Raw genomic sequence first — 17,216 nt, forward strand, 5'->3', positions numbered from 1 at the left:
TTCTGGTGTATTTTATAAATGTTCTACTAAATACATATTTGACAATAAAATACCCATTTCAAAGATAATAAGTGGCACTGGTGACATCTTTTCTGTAGGCATTGGGCCTGTGAGTGGACTACCATTATTGTCCTAATTTATAGGTGACCAAACTGAGGCAGATGGCACTTCTGTGTCTCTCTCCAGGTTATACAGCCCAAAGATGGCAGACTGATCCAGCACCAGGACTTCTACCTCAAATCATTATATTATCCTATATCTGAATCTTTAGAACAAGGATACATCAACACTGCCATGGTTTGTCAAGAATATCCAACCTTTTGACATTGTGATAGGTGGTTGTCACCTATGAATGTGTTGGGCCACATTCACAGCTATCCTGGGACACATGTGACCTCTGGGATGCATATTGCACATGCCTGTTAGATCTTGAATGTCCACAAAGTCACAGGTATTAAAGCTTTGTCTTCAACCTATTGGCACTATAGGCAAGCAGTGGTAGCTCGGGAGATGAGACCTAGTTGGAGGAAGTAAGGTAACAGAAGGCATGGCCCTGGAGAGGACCTAGGGACCCTGATCTATATGTCCTCCACAGAAACCCCATCTCTCTGCTTCCTACCACCATGAGGTGAACAGTCTCCTGCCACACACTGACACTATGCCTCAGTACAAGCCTTATTCAATGAGACCAAGTTACGATGGATGGAGACTCCAAGAAGCATGAGCCAAAGGGAACCATTTCTCTATTGCATTACTTCAGATTTTTGTCATAGGGATGGAAAACTAACAAACAGAAACAACCATAAAACAATGTCTGCATGTTAATGTTAAGTGAGGCAAAAAGATTATTTTCCACAAATTTCCAGAAAGGGGAAAACAACTTTCTATTGTTCTCACACTACAGCTTAGTCCATGGGAAGAGTTCTGTTTCATTTCATTTGCTTCTAGTTTTTTGAGGCAACCCAAAGAAAGGCAGAGCTAAGTTTCTGGTTTGCAGCCACTCCAGTTTGAATTATTTGACCTTGATTCTTTTGAAACTTGCACAAATTTTTCCCTACTCAGCCAAGAAAGCTATTTCTATTTTAATTTCAGTGTTTACCAAGAGTCCATTTCTGGGCTCAGCATAGCTAACTGAAATGCCTTCCAAGCTAGCTTTTTCAACTTCATTAATGAACAGCTGAGTGCCCCAGCTGTTAAAGCTATATTCTACTTTAAAATACACAGTTCAAAAACCACAAATGTATTAGGGAAATGTCTCATGCGGTAAAATACTTGAAATCTCTACATCCTTTTGATTCTAGCCACGTTACACCAGATCAGAGAATCCAGATTCATCACTCAGCATTGTGAATGAAGAAGAAAAGGCCTGGACCAACGTCAAAGACTAGGAAGAAGCCAGTGGAAATATTCATAAACATAATATTTAGTATCTCATTTTAGAACTATGGTATACTAGTGTGTGTGCGCATGTGTGCACGCATGTGCTCAGAGTTCCTGCAACCTTAACATTTTCTGACTTTGTGCTTTGGAGTGACTCAGGGTAGGACCCCTAGACTCAACATAGGATTGGTGACCTGAAAATCCAAACATGATGATAGTTACAGTGTTGAGACCTTGAGCCCCACCTCTGACCCAGGAGAAGGAAGGAGAAGCAGTGGGGTTGGAGAATGGGGTCTAGTAAAAACCCTGAATAAGCTTTCAAGAACTTGGCCAGGGTTACAAACACAGAAGCTCTAGGACAGTGGCATGTCCAGAGAAGGTACGGAAGCACTATGTTCCCAATACCTTCCATTCAGGCATTCTTAGGTTCTGCCCTTTATAATAAATCAGTAAATGCCAGGAAAGTGGTTTCCTGAGTTCCATGAGAAGTTCTAGATAATTGTCAGACCTGTAGGGTGATCACAGGAAGCTCTGAATTTGTATCAACCAGACAAGCATGTAGGTCACCTAAGCCACCATTTGTTGGGGGAATCCGAAGTGAAGATGGTCTGTAGGACTGAGCCTGGAACTCTTGTGCTAATATAAATATTTAATTTAATTTTTAAAGTACTCTATTGGTATCAAAGAATGGAGTGGTGTTGGTGAGCAAAAAGAGATATTTGGTGTTAGAAGCCAGGTCAGGAAACACTGAGGAGCCAAAAGGCATTGCTGACATTGACCTAAACCAAATCTAAAGCAACAACCAGAACATCAGACAAGTCGTGGAAGTGACAGCCACACAATCTCAACTAGAAGACAGAAAAGAGAGGGAAAGAAAGGCCAAACTTGACCCTGAGGTCTTCAGAGAGGAAATGAAAAGCCCTTGGTAACAAAATAAGAATGGAACATAAATCTAACACAATTTCTCAGTCTTCCCAGAAAACAGCCTGGGCCCTATGCACCTGTTAGTCTAAGAAGTGTCTCAACCAACAGTGTTACAGAATGAAGTAGCCACTTTACCTCTACATTCTTATAAAGTGAAACATACATCTTAACAAATCAATAAATAAGACCAACTTAACTTTCATTTGCAAGTAGCACATTCAATATAGTTTACAATTAAATGATACCATGCTTTTAAGCTAGACAAAAAACCCCTGAGTGGTCCTAAATCAATTGAGTGCCTCCTTCAAAGGATGGAAAGACACATGAACACAGTAAAACCCCTGCTGGCTGAGGGGTCCACAGCTTCCTGGACATCTCTACTTACATCACTTACTGGCAATCTTTTCACAGTTGGCTCTTCATACACAAGCAGTACAGACTGCCTGTGTCCAAAGGTCCTTAGTTTTATGTCACTTGGCATGCCTCTCACTTGACTGTGAGCAGCCAGAATGCCTAGCTAAGTTCGAACAGAGCTAGCATCTCAGCAAGCATTTTTGATGGAAGCTCCACCAACTCTTCATGCTTGGGGTCAGCCCTTGGCTCTTTCAGCTCTTGAGGAAAGAATGTATGGTCCATCGTGTGGCTCAGAGTAATTTCTCAAGCCTTCCAAGGCTGATCCACACTTCCTTGAGCTTCAATAAGCACATGACCAACCTGAGCTGATCACCTTTGCTGAACACTTCCAAATGGAGCATGAAAACAAGAACAAGCAGCTCTCACTACCCACACAGACCTGTACTAAACCTACTCTGAAATGCTTCGTGTTGGGATCCATGCGAGTTCCAGGTTCTGAAGTACGTGATCCGAAACTGCACAACACAACTAAACCTGGTGTAGCGTCTAGGTGTGGAGGCTCTGGAACATAATTACTTCAGTCCTAAAGCTGTCACTAGCTATTGACTTGTCTCAACTAAATTATTTCCTCAAGTCCCAATTAAATAGGAAAACACAGAGAAGAGTTTATAACAAATAGTAACCGTTTATTGGCCTGTACTGGCTGACAGCTTCGCAACACTGCAAACAGTTTGCTAATGAGGAAATTGAGGATTGGAGATCAATAAAAGACTTTGATTAAGGTCACTTCTATGGGATTATATAAATATGGCCCCCCAAACTCAAGTGTTGAACACTTAATCCTCAGACCAATATTGCTGAGAGGTAAGACCTCCAGTCATGAAAGGACTGTCATATGGGAGATAAGGTTATTATAGAAGTAGACTGCCACCTTTGCCTCTCTCTCATCCCACGCAATGCCTCCTGCACTGTACAGCAAGAAGGCCCTCTCCATATTTGGGCCCCTGAACCTTGTACTTCCCGATTCCAGAACTTTAAGAAATGAATTTGTTCTTTATAGACTACCTCATCCCATGTATCCTGATACAGAAACACAAGACAAAAGTAGTCGTTTCACTCATTCAGCAGCAATTTTTGTTCAAATTGACTCTTCAGTAATTCAGGGGGAAATGCCCACTGGCTGAATTTTATCTTCATAGAAAGTAGCTGGATTGTGCTCCAAATACTGGTGAAATGTGATATGAAAGTGTAACTTGCTAAGTATATTGAGAAGAAGAGAATCCAAGCTTTAGGGGTTGGGGCAATGCAATAACAATATTGATATACTTTCTAAGATCCTTGTCTCTTAGAAATAGTCCTGAAAGTATTAGTCCAGTGAAATGGCCTGGAATTCCCCTGAAAATGCTGTAATAGATGAGAATTGATGGGAGTGAAGATAAAAGAGTAGAGCCCTTAAGAATTTGAATTCAATTGAGAGATATACATGGGTGCTTCTTATGGCCATATGTCTATTTTTGAATATGTTTGAATGGTAACAATAAAAATTTGAATGAATAAGTAAAAACAAAAACAGAAAATAGTGTGCTAGAGCAGACATTGACTTTTTGGTTGTGAGCCTAGCCTTTAATGGCTGAGCCATCTCTCCAGCCTGACATTGGCTTTTTATACGGATCAAGTGAAGTACTGAGCAAATGTGTACTGTTTGACACAGGTACAGCCATGTCAAAGACCAATGCCTCAGCCCCATAGAAATGGCAAAGCTTTCCCCAGGTGAGGCTCAGAATGATGGCAAACCCTTCTTCAGATCTGAGTATGAAGTTAATAGTGTGTTCAGAAAATTCCCACCATAGCTTTATTCCCCTGGATGTTTACAGCCTAAGATTGCTACCTACAGTTAATGCTCCTGCCTCCTAGCTCCACTGTCTGTAATGACCTTTCCTCCCTGTTTATCTGTATGTAATCACCCCGTCTTCATGTTCAACTGTATGTAATAGGCACACTAAGCTTCCAGAGTGTTGTGACTTCTCCAACAGATAAGCATAGCCCACTAAATCCCAGTTTTCTATGTCTGTATGTCTGCCATTCATTCATTTCCTCATGGCATCTACTTAGTGGCATCAGCTCCAAAACCATGCGAGGTCATGGCAGGCTTTTGTCATTGAATGCTAAGTTCTGGGCATATTTCAAGTAATATTGCACGAAAATATTAATGCTAGTGTTAGCAACATAACTTAGAATCACTTATCACAGGATCCACAGGTGAGTCAACACTGCAAGTTTTAAAAACATTGAACTAATGGAGAAACAGAGGCTCAGAGAGGGCAGTAATCTTTCAAAAGTCACATTGTGTAAGCAGGAGGGCCAGACAGAGAATGAACTCCTTTCAGGAAAAGCGACTCTTTCTGAATGTCCTCTGTAGTAGCAATGCAGGTGTTCATAGCAGTCAGCAGTCAAATTAGAAAGAGAAACATCCCAGACTGGAACTTTCCCCAGATTCAGGACCCAGAATAACACCCCCTGCATGGCTAGGCAGGTCAGAAGAGAACTGCAACTTCACACACACACACACACACACACACACACACACACACACACACACACAATCACTGAGACAGGGTCTCGCTGTGTAGCCCTAGCTGGCCTGGAACTCACTAAATAGACCAGGCTGACCTTGACCTCATTGAAATCTACCTGTTTCTGCCTCCAAAGTACTGGGCCTAAAGGCATGCACCACCACACCTGGCAAGAGGCAAGTTTACACAGAGGCAGATCTGTGTATTTATGGGCATTGAAACTGAAATAATTTAGGAATCTAAAACAGAAGATAAATTTAGACTGGACATTTAATATTTCCTCCTAATGAGAAAAAAATCCTAACAACTGCATGTACCCTTGGGAATCCAGCACTCTTTCTTCAGAGATCTCCTTGATGTGATTTATCAGGAATGCATACATAGAGATCTTCCTGACTAGAAGCCATCTTCCCCTCTCTGGAACCCTGGCTTTCCTGTGCCCTGTGTACGGTGGAGGCCCTGAAACAAAAAACTTCATTCTCTTCTCAGAAAATCTGCCTCTAGGAACCACAGCCTCCTCTAGGACACCCTACTTAACTGCTTCTCAGCAACCTCCTGGAATCTACCCCCCTCTTTATACCATCCTTGAGCTTAGCCAAGCCCTTCCACTCCCCTCCCTCTATGAGCACTCAGACATATAGCATGGTCTTTCTGAACAATCTGAAACTAAGTCACAATCCTTAACATAAAACTAACTCATTACCACCCTAGACAAGACTCCTACCTGCCAGGTACAATGCTGGGTGCTCAAGCAGGCATAATGCCCATTTTCTAGCTGGGGAAATTGAAGCTGAAGGAGAGTGGTTCTATTCTCAAGGTCATACAACCAATCCAGGACAAGACCAACATTCATAGAGAGGAGATTTAAGAAACAATGATGGAGGAAAACAAAAGAAACATTCCCAGTTTCCCTGCTGCCCAGTACTTCTGGGAATGCGCTCATATGGTTAGGTAGTGTGTGGTTGCTTTTCTGTTGTTGTAATAAAACACCAACACCAAGGAAGTGTATACAAAGGAGTTTATCTGGGCCTATAATTCCAGGGAAATAAGAGCCCATCATTGCAGGAGGCATGGCAGCAGGCAGGAACAGTGGCCAAGGCAAGAAGCTGAGAACTCAAGTCTTCAACCCCAAACATGAAGCAGAGAGAGCAAACTGGAAGTAGAGAAGGCTATATACTCTTGAAGCTCCCAGTATATACTTAATTCAACAAAGCCACACCTTCTAAACCTCCCAAATGGCACCACCATGTGGGACTGAGGGTTCAAATACCTGAGTCCATGGGAAACAATCTCATCCAAACCACTACATGGAAGCTAGTTAGCCAGAGACGTAGTTAGTCTTCCTCTGGCCTATGATGAAGTGCTGACCCCAAGGCTCATCTGGAAAGCAGGAAAACCCAGTGTTTCAGAGGAGTCTCGCAGGCAGAACCACGTTTCGGTGCAGAACACTGTCCTGTCCATAGAGAGTCAGCAGCCTTTGTTTGGATAAGCACCTCTCAAACAGGGAAGGGCAATCTACCTTATCTAGTTACCAAGTTAACTCTTCGTTTCATTCATAAATACCTTCCCAGCCACACTCAGAACTCAGTTGGACCAAATGTCTAGGCACCTCATGTAAAGTTGACATGGCCCAGTAAAGTCAACAAATTAAAAATGACTGCCACCACATTTGAAGGAAAAGAAGACATAATCTGGAAAATCTCTCAAGAGGAATTGCTGCTGTCCCTGGGTTAGCACTAGAGGAGTGCTGAGGAAACACCCAGAATTGCCTCACAAAATTTGAGGCCCCCTCATATAACCCCATCTTACCCTGAGGTACTGCAGGTAAGGTACACAGTGATATGGCGATAAACATAGTACAAACAAGACACTTGGCTACTTCCCCTTCCTGAAGATATTCTGAGTTCTACTACATTAGCTACATATTTTTTCTGTGTTAATGATAAATGGACATTTTGAGACCTGGCTAGTTCCTAGAAAGACTGTCTCTCCCCAGCCCAGCTAACTTCTGGAGACAATTGAATGTCTGGCCTGTGTGCATAACTTATAGTCCCGAACACGGGGTCTGAGCCACCTTGTCTGCAGGGCTCTGACATTCAACGAGGCAACAATATTCATATGATCTCATTGGCACAAGAAACCAGGCAACCAGAAGCAGCCTCTGCACCCAGGGTTGTATGGACATAATCACAACTCGGCCTTCCTGCCTGCCTCATAAGATAGACTTTTCCCCATGCTTTTCCTCACCCTTTCTACCTTCTGTAAAAACCCAGGTGCTTCCCCACAGGGCCCTAAATGGCATGCTGTGCCTCCTGTCTCTTGAGAACTGTGAGTAAAAATGTCTTCCTTCTCTGCAGTCACCTCATGATCTATGGTTCTTGCCATACTTGATAAAAACAAATTCTGGGTTCATTTTAATATACCCACATTAAAATTTGTGTGCCAACTGTTCAGTCAGATGGAAGATTTTACATGTTGAACAAAATTTTGTTAGGCTTCTTCTCCTTATATATGTGTGGAGCTGTCAGGTGGCATTTAAAAAGCAATTTAATTACATACTACTGAAAAATGTTGCAATTACATGGGTGATTGGGCCAAAGTTTTGCAGCTCCATGACATACCTACACTTTGACTCTTTAATGCCATAATTAATCTGGGAGAATATGACACCTGGTGTTGCTTTCCCTTGTCACACTCTACCATGAACTCTATTGAACTTCATTTGGCAGTGTCTTCTCCACCAAGGAAAATCTTCACATCTCTTCCATCTATTTAACCTTGACACACCAGGCAGGTGTGTTCATTAAAGGCGTTCAAGGACCGAGTTCTCTGCAAGGTGTTAGATTATGGGCAAATTCTGCTTCTTACCATCCTCAGCTCATCTCAATCAGGTAATAGCTGAATTTTCAAAAGTGGAAAACAGGAAATATAATCAAAATTTTAACTTACAGGATACATTCCCTGCATGAAAGTAGATACGTCAAGTAACATTTTGCTTGGCTAAATGTCTAAGATTATCTTGATGAAAAATGCATAGTCATGCTTGCTCTGCTATTCAAGAATGTTCCCAGAGTACTCACTGAGCACCTAGGAAGGATCTGGGCTGATGGAAAATGTTTTTCTCATTATAGTCCTGGCCCCACTCCCAATTTATCAATTTCAGATGCTAAGGGAACAGTAGAGCTCAGCAGCTGTTGATAACACAGGCCAGGAAGAAGGTAGACCCAACCTTGGGGAAAGACTTCCTTGTGTTAATGTTAGACAGTTTAATTTTTAAGTATTGAAAGGGAAGAACATTTAAATAGAAATTTATGTCATTCTTTGCTAGATGGAATCTTGCTTTAAAAAAAAAGACATGAATGAAATAAATACCAATGATTTTAGCACCTTTTTACCTTTTTGCTAGTTATTCTCTATACCCACACTACTTCCCCAACATTGTGGGTGCACTGACATGGTTAGAGCAAGCAGGACAAGAACAGGCCCTTCCTTCTTCCATTGTCCTTATATAGGCTTCCTGTAGAACATGTGGCCCAGATTAAAGGTGTACCTTCCAGCCTCAAGGCCTGCATTAAAAGTGTGTGTCTTCCAGCCTCAAGTTCCAGATCAAAGGCATGTTGTCTTCCTGCCTCAAGATCCAGATCTAGATTATAGTTCATTCCAGATATAGTCAAGTTGACAACCAAGAATAGCCATCACACTGTTCAAAGTATGACAGAAATGCCAAACGTTGTCTTGAAAATCTACTTAGTGAAGACTCAGAAAACGACAGAAAAACACAGTTCACCTTGGAAAACATCTAAATCACAACAAAGAATCACCCTGAATCAGCCAGGTGAGTGAGCACACTTTAACTCTCTGAACCTTTTCAAAATGGAGAGACTTTCCCCGAAGTTAGGGAGCTATGATCTTGGAAGAATGGTCAGAAAAAATAAAAGGTCATTGGCTTTGAAGATGGAGGGTGAAGATAACAAACCAAGGATGTGGACAACTTAAAGAAGCCAGAAAAGACAAGAAAACAGAATCTCCTTTAGAATTCCCAGAAACAACAAGGCCCTGCCAAAACCTTGATTTTAGCCTAGTGAAGTCTGTACCAGAACTTTGAAGTAGGCTACTACAAGACAATAAATTCTGTTGTTGGAGTTTGAGCTATAGCTTATTGGTACAGCAACTACCTAGCATGCACAGGCCTGGAGTTCAACTGCCAGTACCACAAAATGGGGTGGGGGAAAGGGTAAGGAACAAGGAGTATGTAGCATTAAGCTACACTGTCCATGGTTTATTATAGCAGCTTCAGGAAACTAATGCATATATTATATCATCTCATCTCCACAACAAATCAACAACAGGTAGGTCCAGTCATATTTCCATTTACAGACATTGATGCTGTGCTTCAAAAGAAGTTAAATGACACCCCAGTTAAGTCTAAGAATACAAATCTAGATTTTTTTTTGGAAACTAATCTCATTACTCTTTCCATCAGCCTAGAGGAGATGTGCTCTAAAGTAAAGATACAGCATTTCCTGACATCTATTCCTAAGGACCTAGTGGAAAAGCTTGATGTTATTCTCTTGGTAAAAAGCACAGATTTTCTGCCTGTCTACTTAACCATCCAGAGCACCCTAGGGAATGGCAAGAAGAGCCCAGATACTCCATAATGTCAGTAGTGACAGACTGGAACATAAAGCTGGAATCTGAAACCACAAAGAAGGTCTACTCTCTCTGTAGAGAAGAGATGCATCAAAATGTCAACAAAAAAAAAAGTGCCCACAAACAAGTCCCAAGAAGAATGGGGTAGGTAATAAGACTCGAGTAGAAGGAAGGTGAGATAGGGCCCAAGCCATTTTTCAGGACACAGTCTTGGGGGAAGAGAGCTGGGAACTAACAAATGCTATGTTTCACTTCACATAAGCTCTGTTAGCCTAATGTGGTATACCAAAGGTTTAGTCCTGGGAACTAACTCGACTGTTACAATGAAGGAGCTCTGAAATATTTACTAAAAGGCGTGAGTTCAATGGTGAGTACTTTTACAAAATATATTTCTATACTAGACAGGAAGGTGGGTAAATTAATCAGAGGGAACAATAAACCCACCTATAGGCCTATAAGTCTATTACCACTCTACTGCTTTTGATGATAAGGGTCTGAAATTCAAATGAATAATCAGATAAAACGGAGAACGAGTAGGTGAGAAGTGGAAAGGGCTTCTGGGAGTAACCAGGAAGCCAGGGAGAAAGGAATTGTATCAGCAGAACAGGGAGGTTATGTCAAGAGCTCAATGGAGCTAGTGTTGCACAGTTGAGGCTGACAAAGGAGACTCACTGGGAATGGGAATTGCCTATCTGTAGATGAAAAGGAGGTCAGCTCCGGGGAAGTGTACATTGGAGAGAGAGGGGGTGCCTATGTTTTGACATTTGGGATTGAAAGCTGTGATGGCTATTCTTACTTGTCAACATCTGAAATGATCTACAATCTAGAGATGGGGGGACACACCTGTGAGAGATTTTTTTTTTTTGCTTAGTTTGAAACCACTAAGTTTCAACAAATAAGTATTCAGGAAGCAGCAACCAAAGGCCAAGCCTGTATACTAGGCTGCTTTGTTTAGCTTATAATGTTTTCCTAAACTCTGAATTACTTTGCCAATGTGGAAAATTTTGGAGATATCTCCTAAAAATGATCCTGTGGTTTTACTGACAACTGGAAGCCCACATTCACACATGGAAACACTTGGCTGGAGTTACATAGTCAGTGGGGCCATCACCACCCGGCAAAAAGTTCCAGTTCACTGCCCCACCCAGCCTGGGTGAGTCATGTAAGTTACCTGCTCTGCTCTGGCTTGGATTTCAGCTTCTGTGCCCTTCTAATGGCAGTGAGAGCCTTGGAAGTTCTTAATGGGATGAAATTTAGACAGTGAAGCTGGGAGCATGAATTGGAATTCTGTAGCTAACTTCAGCATTTTCAAATGTTTGCTGTATTCCAGGCATTGTGCTAGGCACAGAGACGAAGTGATAAAAGTCTGTCTACTTTCACAACAAAGCCCAGGAATATGACGATCCATTGGGTGGCTGTCTCAGAACTCCGGGCACCAGCAAAGGTTGGGTCTCAGCAACAGGAAAGAACTAAAGAGAATGTGAAACATGTGGGAGGAAAGCAATTAATCATGGGGAATAAAGAAGAAAGAATACGAATGACATTGAACCTACTTGTTCCATTGGGTGTAATGAAGAAGACAAAAGCAACTCTACGGGATTACTGAGAGAAAAGCAAAAGTCCGAAGTGTGATGAAAGAGGAAAACTATGCCCCTTGAAAACAGAAGGGATCACACAGGCCTCGCCCCTGCCTTTGGCTTGCCTCCTGTTGAGTAATGTGGGCCTGGCCCTGCCTGCATATTCAGGAACTGGATTACTATATTGTTAGCAAATAAAGGAAATGAAGCAATCTTCACTCAGGCCTGCATGATAGGAGTCTATGTGGAGTCCAATCAATCCAAGCATTTGCTTAAATATTAAGCTGGGAAGCAAGAGATCCCCTTGTGGACCAGGACTAGGCTGTCCAAGAAACAGGAATAAGTGCACACAGTTCTTTGTAAGGCCTTCAGCCACATAGGGTTCCTTAACTGTTCAGGGAGCACTGTAAAAATTGTCTTTTTAAAGGCAGCAACAGTCCTACCCAGTTATGAACCAGAGCAACAACCAGCATGGCATAATAACCCTAAGGATGCAGTAGTGGTGCATGTACCTTGGTGATAATCAGCTCTCTAACTGGATTTAAAGGCCACTCAAGAAGAGAGAGACTATGCCTGCTACTGGAAACTTAGCCAGCTACTCTGGGGTAGTGAAGTCATGGATCTTGAAGGAGAACCTATAACCACTACTCTACTAAACCAACACAATCCCTAATAATGTGTCCTTATACCTACAGATAAGTATAATGTGCAGCCCTCATCAAAAAATCTTGTCTTTGCAACAGATAGAGACCATTAAAAGTTACAACCAATCAAAATGCAGAGTTATGGAGCCCAGAAGACATCTACAAACACTCCTGCACCTAAGGCTCAGAGAACATTTTGGAAGAGGGTGTGGAAAGATTGTAAGAGCTGGAGGATCCGGGAGTTTGCAGTGAGATTGTGTCTCCCAGTCAAGCCAGAAGCTACATCCATAAAGTCTCACCACCCTGACATGAGCTGAACAAAACAACACCAAGAGACATGCCAGAGAGGATGGGGTAAGGCTGACAAGGATTCAGCCTGGCACAAAGACTTTTAGGCAACTGAGGAATACTGAATTGAAGAAATAGTGTTTCCCAGGGAAGGCCATGCAAGTAGGTTATCCAACACTAAAGGTCAGCCCTGAAAGCATACATACAAGTAACACTGGCTGAGCAGGCTATATTTAGGAATACACACATGCATATATATGTGTGTATGCATGTAACAACAATTATTAAAAAAAGAATCCTGGAGGGGTATATGGAAGGGCTTGAGGGGGAAAGGGAAGGGGGGATGATGTAATTATAATCTCTAAAATAAAAAGGAAACAAAAAATACCAATGAAGACTTCATAATGAAGAGTGATTCTCTTTGCTGCTGAAAAATTCCCTCCAAGCTTAAGTATTTTGTAATATTTTATAATCAAAGCAAGCATTATAATGATAAAGCTGATTATTTCACCAAGCAAAAAGCCAAAAACAAAAGTTATATTTATATAAAGAAAAGATTTTGCCTTCAAAAAGAAAACTGCACATCGATTAATTGGATTTGCTTTAACTGAAAGTTACGGGTTTTGAATGGAGCACACAAAAAATAAATAAGCCTTGATTTCTGTTTGCTTCCATTTCCTAGTTGCCAGAGAAACTTGATTCCTCACAGTCTAATACACTATAAATAAAAACAATTGACCCTATTCCCTACTCCTCTAATACATTGTACACAGTCAGGTTTCCTGTCAAGGTCTGTACAAACTTGTGTGGGCCTAGCCACAGACCCCCTGGAAAGGGATGTCTCCAGTTAATTAACAGAGTCTCACAGTGAAGTCAGCTTAGGCCCAGACTTCCTGAATGTGGTATTTGTTTCCTTGGATAGATGGGTGGATGGATGGATGGATGGATGGATGGATGGATGGATGGATGGATGGAAGGATGGATGATGGATGGATGATGGATGGATGGTTGAGGAGGCAGTCTGCCATGTAGCCCAGGAAAGCCTACAAGAGAAGGATAACCTTGAACATACATAAGTGAAGATAACCTTGAACTCCTAATCCTTCTGCCTCCATCTCCCAAATGTTGGGATTTATAGGTGTTTAAGCCGCCACACCTGGCTTCCTGAATCATTTAAATGATCACAATAAAATTACTCATCAAGCCAAAGTACACTGGGATTCAAATGTACATGCAAGGAAGTTATGAAGGGTGGTGTGTCATTGTAAACAGACTGATCAATCACTTTGGCTTGCCATCATCTGGAATCCAGTGTATGGGGTCTTGATGAGAAAAGACTCTTTAATTACAACTTATATATCTGTTGTTTGAACCTAGATGCTGAATTCGATCCTTTGATGGTCACAATGCAATACACACAGACACGGGTGTGTCAGGTTCCCTAACAACGTCTGACCTGATGTCACAGTTACCCATTCACTAGGAAGCTTTATCTGAGGGCATGCCTTGAGTCAGGACACCCAGGTCCACATTTCAGATGGTAGCAGATAGGGCTCATCTTTAGGCATATGAGCCATGCTTTCTTCACACCAGGACAAAGTACTGGGTTAGGTGGATTAAAGGTCCATGTCTTCCTAAAACTGCATTCACTTTTCATGGAGGAGGAAAAAGAGGTGGGTGTTCACAGCAAGCATCCAGTGGGGATATTTGTCAATTGAGTCCTCAGATTGAATTTTTGTGGCAAAAATGGCAAGGTCAAATGCTTAAGCAGCAACATAATCAGAGTAGAAACCAGATGTCCCACTTTCTGCACCCATTATGCATTGTGATTCTCTGGGAAGCAACTATGGTTAAGTGCATGATCCAAGGCATAAGAAATACAAGGGGAGTATCATTTGTGGAGTTTGCTATGTGGGAGATATTGTAAAGTATACTTTATGTAATTTCTCTTAACAATCACTGAAGAGGGAATTAGTGACCCCATTTTATAAGCAAGAAAATGGAGTTTATAGACTGGGGATAGGTCACTTTGAGCTCAGATGTTTGATTTGACTATAAGAGAAAGGGAGGTGAATTCTCTTGAACTTAAAAGCCTTTCTCTCTATTATTTAATACAAGCTTAGATTTGAGGGACTGGGAAAATCTCAAGATAATCATCCAAACTTAGACAGCTGAAGAATGGAGTGGCTTTCATCCTTCTTCAGAGTCATACACATGCGCACAGAAGCACAGATCAATTACAAGAGCAACACTTCCACAGAAAGTTTTCGCACTGTCTGTAATGGAGGTTTAGTTAGCTTTAGGCCTGGTCTGGGCAGCTTTTAGTAAATTACCCACCATTCTTCTGTTTACCAGATCTCCAGAGTCAAAGAGTTTTATGATGGGTGAAGGGTGGGGGGCAGGAGGGGTAGGAACCATGGATCTAGTGATGCTGTGTCATGGGTTCTGTCTCCATTGTTTACAAGACATTTCCTGTATTACAACACATCTGATTAACAAGCCTACACATGAGCAAAGAAACTTCTGGAATCCTACTTTCCTATCAAGATGGTATCTTTTCTCTGGTGGGCACCAGACCCACCAAGAGCCCTCACCTGCATTCCAAACTCCCAAGTCCCTGTGTGTTTATGGAGTCCCTCCACCAGGTTCAAGAGAAGCAGTTCATTTTAAACAGTCACTTCCAAAGTCATCATTTCCCAAGCTATCTCCTTGATGGCATAACAAGCTACCCTCCAAGTCATCCAGCAAACCTCTGATGTACCAAATTAGGGATGATGGTCAGTCCTGGGAAGAGGAACAGACGAGGTCTGAAAACAGTGAGTACTGCATCCCTCTGCATCGACTTCAGGTACTTTTCCTGTGTGGGAAGTGTCAGGATTGTTTTGTTGGGGGGGGGGTCTTTTTCTCCTCCTTATGTGAAGTGGATTCCAAAGAAACCCAGAATAGAGGGCACAATGATAGTTCTAGGAAGTGTTAAGCCCCAGAAGCCAACTTGCCTAACTGGTAAGGCAAAGACCTTTTCTACTAACAGGGTATCTATCTAAATTGGGGCCCATTCATTTGAATGAAAGAAAAATCATTACCTTCACCGTCATCTACTTTAAATTTAACATTTTCTTCAAGTATTGTGTCGGCAACCAGCCCCAGCAATATTAGTAGCATTTAGGACCTTTTAAAAGTATTTTCTTACATTACAGGGGTGCCATATCTTGAATCCTATATCCTTTAGTATTTCAAAATTGTAGTAGTCATTTGCCTTTAAACCGCATACATTACATGATATTCTTTTACTACTCTAGCAGCTGTTTTCTTTCATCATAGTCTACCTTTACTTTTGTGTTGAAAGGGGCTAGCGAGATGGCTCCGTGGTTAAGAGCGCTTCCAGAGGACTTGCTTCCAGATAACTGGGGTTCTATTCCCAGCATCCAGATGACAACTCGCAACCATCTATAACTCCAGTCCCAGGGGTCTAAGAGGTATTGGGCACTTACCTCGTGCACAGACATACACGCAAGCAAAACAACCATACACATGAAATAAAATAATAAAGTTTAAAGAAAAAAAAAAAGGAAAATCTTCTGAGAAATAGTCCTTCGTTTTCCCCCAGACTCAGAACCCTGAGTTTACAGCACACCAAACTCGCTGGCTCGGCCGGCATGAGTCTATGAGCCCTAAAAGCTGGGGTGGAACTCGGGTATATAAAAGAAAGATGAAAAGGTCTCACCAAAGAGCCTTTCCCCACTTTGCACCAGTTGCCAATCAGCCCGGCCTATGCTCCTCTGCTGACCCCCAGCGCTCCAGGCACCTCCCCTGACTCTCTGACTGCAGCGGGTTCAATCTGGCAGGACCCCTGGCAGGATGCGGGGCGGTGCTGAGTGATAGCCAACAAGTGGAACTAAGGCTCCTGAAATTCCCAGGCACCCAGACCACAGGTCCTGGCGGTGTGAGTGAGGAGGATACTATGGACATCCTCTCCGCAATGCTGAGGTTCGGCCACTCCCAAGATACAGTCCACGAACTGAGCCCCAGACCCTTACGGTTGAAGCTGTGGGTGTCAGGGGTTGGGAAGGAAGACAGGCGGCCCGGAGCTCGGGGACTGAGTGGAGACAGTAAGGAGGCTGTGAGGGGTGACCGCGTCTCAGAGCCGAGGGCCAGAGCTCTGTGGGATGCGTCTTACCGGTTTGAGCGACACCGTGGGCCCCAGCGCTGGCGCAGCAGAAACTTCAGTGGCACTGGAGCTAGGGCCTCTCTGGGGCCCCGCCCGGCTGCTGGGGGGTGGAGGGGGGCGGGAGGCGGAGTGGAGGCGGAGGCAGGGAGTGGGGACAGCCGCCACCCACATACACATACTCCCGCCCAGGAAAAGGCCGCCCTGGGCGTTGCCCAGTCCAGAACCGCGCGGGGAGCACGCACCAAGAAATAGGAACCGTCACCTGACGCCTATGTGGCCCTTTCTCCCCGACCTCAGCTGCGCGACTGTTCCCACTCAGCCCAGACGCTTTTCCCATGCCGGTGGTGCAGACAAGGCCACTGCCATTCAGACCCGCTTGGTGATTTTCCCCGGGAACCTGCTGGCCCTGGGCGTTGAACTTTTGTCGCCCAACACGTCACGGTTCCGCCCCTTCTAGTGTGGACTGTTCTAAGGGTTGACAGCCTGAGCCCACGCTCCCTTGTGTTAAAGCAAATACAGTCCCTAAAGTTCCTACGGTCTCAGCTTTTAAAACTTCAGAGAGCATGCAAATACTACCAGCTTTTTTCTTTTTTTAAGTGTAACTATGTTTCTTTTGCACTTGTTTGGTTTTGTGTATTTTAATAGTTTTTGAGTCTCT

General features: G+C 43.0%; 1 protein-coding gene across 3 annotated transcripts in view; it reads right to left on the minus strand.

Moving 5' to 3' along the window:
* Nucleotides 1–16,715, minus strand: part of Sqor (sulfide quinone oxidoreductase) — a 43,170-nt gene extending 26,455 nt beyond the window's left edge. For 2 of the 3 annotated variants that reach the window (XM_027421981.2, XM_027421983.2), the window contains exon 1: nt 16,568–16,715. The gene's annotated coding sequence lies outside the window, so the exon portion shown is untranslated. Of the gene's footprint in view, nt 1–11,052; nt 11,288–16,567 lie in introns of those variants that run through there. The other variant, XM_035446480.1, reaches the window with a different exon arrangement.
* Nucleotides 16,716–17,216: the final 501 nt, after the last annotated feature.

This window comes from Cricetulus griseus, chromosome 6 (assembly GCF_003668045.3).
Source record: "Cricetulus griseus strain 17A/GY chromosome 6, alternate assembly CriGri-PICRH-1.0, whole genome shotgun sequence".
In the NCBI taxonomy this organism is placed as follows: domain Eukaryota; kingdom Metazoa; phylum Chordata; class Mammalia; order Rodentia; family Cricetidae; genus Cricetulus; species Cricetulus griseus.